Consider the following 6345-nt stretch of genomic DNA (forward strand, 5'->3'; position numbering starts at 1 on the left):
ATGTCACTGTATGTATTAGTGATTATATGTATGTATTGGTCTGTGTGTGTGTTAGTGAGTATATGTCACTGTATGTATTAGTGATTATATGTATGTATTGGTGTGTGTGTGTTAGAGATTATATGTCACTGTATGTATTAGTGATTATATGTATGTATTGGTCTGTGTGTGTGTTAGAGAGAGTATATGTCACTGTATGTATTAGTGATTATATGTATGTATTGGTCTGTGTGTGTGTTAGTGAGTATATGTCACTGTATGTATTAGTGATTATATGTATGTATTGGTGTGTGTGTGTTAGTGAGTATATGTCACTGTATGTATTAGTGAGTATATGTATGTATTGGTCTGTGTGTGTGTTAGAGAGAGTATATGTCACTGTATGTATTAGTGAGTATATGTATGTATTGGTCTGTGTGTGTGTGTTAGAGAGAGTATATGTCACTGTATGTATTAGTGATTATATGTATGTATTGGTCTGTGTGTGTGTGTGTGTGTGTGTTAGAGAGAGTATATGTCACTGTATGTATTAGTGATTATATGTATGTATTGGTCTGTGTGTGTTAGAGAGAGTATATGTCACTGTATGTATTAGTGATTATATGTATGTATTGGTCTGTGTGTGTGTGTGTGTGTTAGAGAGTATATGTCACTGTATGTATTAGTGATTATATGTATGTATTGGTGTATGTGTGTGTTAGTGAGTATATGTCACTGTATGTATTAGTGATTATATGTATGTATTGGTCTGTGTGTGTGTGTTAGTGAGTATATGTCACTGTATGTATTAGTGATTATATGTATGTATTGGTCTGTGTGTGTGTGTGTTAGAGAGAGTATATGTCACTGTATGTATTAGTGATCATATGTATGTATTGGTCTGTGTGTGTGTGTTAGAGAGTATATGTCACTGTATGTATTAGTGATTATATGTATGTATTGGTGTGTGTGTGTGTTAGAGAGTATATGTCACTGTATGTATTAGTGATTATATGTATGTATTGGTGTGTGTGTGTGTTAGAGAGTATATGTCACTGTATGTATTAGTGATTATATGTATGTATTGGTCTGTGTGTGTGTTAGTGAGTATATGTCACTGTATGTATTAGTGATTATATGTATGTATTGGTGTGTGTGTGTGTTAGAGAGAGTATATGTCACTGTATGTATTAGTGATTATATGTATGTATTGGTCTGTGTGTGTTAGTGAGTATATGTCACTGTATGTATTAGTGATTATATGTATGTATTGGTCTGTGTGTGTGTTAGTGAGTATATGTCACTGTATGTATTAGTGATTATATGTATGTATTGGTGTGTGTGTGTTAGAGAGTATATGTCACTGTATGTATTAGTGATTATATGTATGTATTGGTCTGTGTGTGTGTTAGAGAGTATATGTCACTGTATGTATTAGTGATTATATGTATGTATTGGTCTGTGTGTGTGTGTTAGAGTGAGTATATGTCACTGTATGTATTAGTGATTATATGTATGTATTGGTCTGTGTGTGTGTTAGAGAGTATATGTCACTGTATGTATTAGTGAGTATATGTATGTATTGGTCTGTGTGTGTGTGTTAGTGAGTATATGTCACTGTATGTATTAGTGAGTATATGTATGTATTGGTGTGTGTGTGTGTTAGTGAGTATATGTCACTGTATGTATTAGTGATTATATGTATGTATTGGTCTGTGTGTGTGTTAGAGAGTATATGTCACTGTATGTATTAGTGAGTATATGTATGTATTGGTCTGTGTGTGTGTGTTAGTGAGTATATGTCACTGTATGTATTAGTGAGTATATGTATGTATTGGTGTGTGTGTGTGTTAGAGAGTATATGTCACTGTATGTATTAGTGATTATATGTATGTATTGGTCTGTGTGTATGTTAGAGAGAGTATATGTCACTGTATGTATTAGTGATTATATGTATGTATTGGTCTGTGTGTGTGTGTTAGAGAGAGTATATGTCACTGTATGTATTAGTGATTATATGTATGTATTGGTCTGTGTGTGTGTGTTAGAGAGTATATGTCACTGTATGTATTAGTGATTATATGTATGTATTGGTCTGTGTGTATGTTAGAGAGAGTATATGTCACTGTATGTATTAGTGATTATATGTATGTATTGGTCTGTGTGTGTGTTAGAGAGTATATGTCACTGTATGTATTAGTGATTATATGTATGCATTGGTCTGTGTGTGTGTGTTAGAGAGAGTATATGTCACTGTATGTATTAGTGAGTATATGTATGTATTGGTCTGTGTGTGTGTGTTAGTGAGTATATGTCACTGTATGTATTAGTGATTATATGTATGTATTGGTGTGTGTGTGTGTGTGTTAGTGAGTATATGTCACTGTATGTATTAGTGATTATATGTATGTATTGGTCTGTGTGTGTGTTAGTGAGTATATGTCACTGTATGTATTAGTGATTATATGTATGTATTGGTCTGTGTGTGTGTAAGGTAGAGAGAGTATATGTCATTGTATGTATTAGTGATTATATGTATGTATTGGTGTGTGTGTGTGTGTTACAGAGATTATATGTCACTGTATGTATTAGTGAGTATATGCATGTATTGGTCTGTGTGTGTGTGTTAGAGAGTATATGTCATTGTATGTATTAGTGATTATATGTATGTACTGGTCTGTGTGTGTGTGTTAGAGAGAGTATATGTCACTGTATGTATTAGTGATTATATGTATGTATTGGTGTGTGTGTGTTAGAGAGAGTATATGTCACTGTATGTATTAGTGATTATATGTATGTATTGGTCTGTGTGTGTGTTAGAGAGAGTATATGTCACTGTATGTATTAGTGAGTATATGTATGTATTGGTGTGTGTGTGTGTGTTAGTGAGTATATGTCACTGTATGTATTAGTGATTATATGTATGTATTGGTCTGTGTGTGTTAGAGAGAGTATATGTCACTGTATGTATTAGTGAGTATATGTATGTATTGGTGTGTGTGTGTGTGTTAGTGAGTATATGTCACTGTATGTATTAGTGATCATATGTATGTATTGGTGTGTGTGTGTGTGTTAGTGAGTATATGTCACTGTATGTATTAGTGATTATATGTATGTATTGGTCTGTGTGTGTGTTAGAGAGTATATGTCACTGTATGTATTAGTGATTATATGTATGTATTGGTCTGTGTGTGTTAGAGAGAGTATATGTCACTGTATGTATTAGTGATTATATGTATGTATTGGTGTGTGTGTGTGTGTTAGAGAGAGTATATGTCACTGTATGTATTAGTGATTATATGTATGTATTGGTGTGTGTGTGTTAGTGATTATATGTATGTATTGGTCTGTGTGTGTGTGTGTTAGTGATTATATGTATGTATTGGTCTGTGTGTGTGTTAGTGAGTATATGTCACTGTATGTATTAGTGATTATATGTATGTATTGGTGTGTGTGTGTGTGTTAATGAGTATATGTCACTGTATGTATTAGTGATTATATGTATGTATTGGTCTGTGTGTATGTGTGTGTTAGAGAGTATATGTCACTGTATGTATTAGTGATTATATGTATGTATTGGTCTGTGTGTGTGTGTGTTAGAGAGTATATGTCACTGTATGTATTAGTGATTATATGTATGTATTGGTCTGTGTGTGTGTGTTAGAGAGTATATGTCACTGTATGTATTAGTGATTATATGTATGTATTGGTGTGTGTGTGTGTTAGTGAGTATATGTCACTGTATGTATTAGTGATTATATGTATGTATTGGTCTGTGTGTGTGTGTTAGAGAGTATATGTCACTGTATGTATTAGTGATTATATGTATGTATTGGTGTGTGTGTGTGTTAGTGAGTATATGTCACTGTATGTATTAGTGATTATATGTATGTATTGGTCTGTGTGTGTGTTAGAGTGAGTATATGTCACTGTATGTATTAGTGATTATATGTATGTATTGGTCTGTGTGTGTGTTAGTGAGTATATGTCACTGTATGTATTAGTGATTATATGTATGTATTGGTCTGTGTGTGTGTTAGAGAGAGTATATGTCACTGTATGTATTAGTGATTATATGTATGTATTGGTCTGTGTGTGTGTGTGTGTGTGTTAGTGAGTATATGTCACTGTATGTATTAGTGATTATATGTATGTATTGGTCTGTGTGTGTGTTAGAGAGATTATATGTCACTGTATGTATTAGTGATTATATGTATGTATTGGTGTGTGTGTGTGTGTTAGTGAGTATATGTCACTGTATGTATTAGTGATTATATGTATGTATTGGTCTGTGTGTGTGTTAGAGAGATTATATGTCACTGTATGTATTAGTGATTATATGTATGTATTGGTCTGTGTGTGTTAGAGTGAGTATATGTCACTGTATGTATTAGTGAGTATATATGTATTGGTCTGTGTGTGTGTGTGTTAGAGAGTATATGTCACTGTATGTAGTAGTGATTATATGTATGTATTGGTCTGTGTGTGTGTTAGTGAGTATATGTCACTGTATGTATTAGTGATTAAAAGTATGTATTGGTGTGTGTGTGTGTTAGAGAGTATATGTCACTGTATGTATTAGTGATTATATGTATGTATTGGTGTGTGTGTGTGTTAGTGAGTATATGTCACTGTATGTATTAGTGATTATATGTATGTATTGGTCTGTGTGTGTGTGTTAAGAGTGAGTATATGTCACTGTATGTATTAGTGATCATATGTATGTATTGGTCTGTGTGTGTGTTAGTGAGTATATGTCACTGTATGTATTAGTGATTATATGTATGTATTGGTCTGTGTGTGTGTTAGAGAGAGTATATGTCACTGTATGTATTAGTGATTATATGTATGTATTGGTCTGTGTGTGTGTGTGTGTGTTAGTGAGTATATGTCACTGTATGTATTAGTGAGTATATGTATGTATTGGTGTGTGTGTGTGTGTTAGTGAGTATATGTCACTGTATGTATTAGTGATTATATGTATGTATTGGTCTGTGTGTGTGTTAGTGAGTATATGTCACTGTATGTATTAGTGATTATATGTATGTATTGGTCTGTGTGTGTGTGTTAGTGAGTATATGTCACTGTATGTATTAGTGATTATATGTATGTATTGGTCTGTGTGTGTGTTAGTGAGTATATGTCACTGTATGTATTAGTGAGTATATGTATGTATTGGTCTGTGTGTGTGTGTTAGAGAGAGTATATGTCACTGTATGTATTAGTGATTATATGTATGTATTGGTCTGTGTGTGTGTTAGTGAGTATATGTCACTGTATGTATTAGTGAGTATATGTATGTATTGGTCTGTGTGTGTGTTAGAGAGTATATGTCACTGTATGTATTAGTGATTATATGTATGTATTGGTCTGTGTGTGTGTGTTAGTGAGTATATGTCACTGTATGTATTAGTGATTATATGTATGTATTGGGGTGTGTGTGTGTGTGTTAGAGAGATTATATGTCACTGTATGTATTAGTGATTATATGTATGTATTGGTGTGTGTGTGTGTGTGTTAGAGAGTATATGTCACTGTATGTATTAGTGATTATATGTATGTATTGGTCTGTGTGTGTGTTAGTGAGTATATGTCACTGTATGTATTAGTGATTATATGTATGTATTGGTCTGTGTGTGTTAGAGAGAGTATATGTCACTGTATGTATTAGTGATTATATGTATGTATTGGTCTGTGTGTGTGTGTGTGTTAGAGAGAGTATATGTCACTGTATGTATTAGTGATTATATGTATGTATTGGTCTGTGTGTGTGTGTGTGTTAGAGAGAGTATATGTCACTGTATGTATTAGTGATTATATGTATGTATTGGTCTGTGTGTGTGTGTGTTAGTGAGTATATGTCACTGTATGTATTAGTGATTATATGTATGTATTGGTCTGTGTGTGTGTTAGAGAGTATATGTCACTGTATGTATTAGTGATTATATGTATGTATTGGTCTGTTTGTGTGTTAGAGAGTATATGTCACTGTATGTATTAGTGATTATATGTATGTATTGGTGTGTGTGTGTTAGAGAGAGTATATGTCACTGTATGTATTAGTGATTATATGTATGTATTGGTCTGTGTGTGTGTGTGTGTTAGAGAGAGTATATGTCACTGTATGTATTAGTGAGTATATGTATGTATTGGTCTGTGTGTGTGTTAGAGAGAGTATATGTCACTGTATGTATTAGTGATTATATGTATGTATTGGTGTGTGTGTGTTAGAGAGTATATGTCACTGTATGTATTAGTGATTATATGTATGTATTGGTCTGTGTGTGTGTTAGAGAGTATATGTCACTGTATGTATTAGTGATTATATGTATGTATTGGTCTGTGTGTGTGTTAGTGAGTATATGT

This window comes from Taudactylus pleione, unplaced genomic scaffold (assembly GCF_031769625.1).
Source record: "Taudactylus pleione unplaced genomic scaffold, aTauple2 ptg000447l, whole genome shotgun sequence".
NCBI lineage: Eukaryota > Metazoa > Chordata > Amphibia > Anura > Myobatrachidae > Taudactylus > Taudactylus pleione.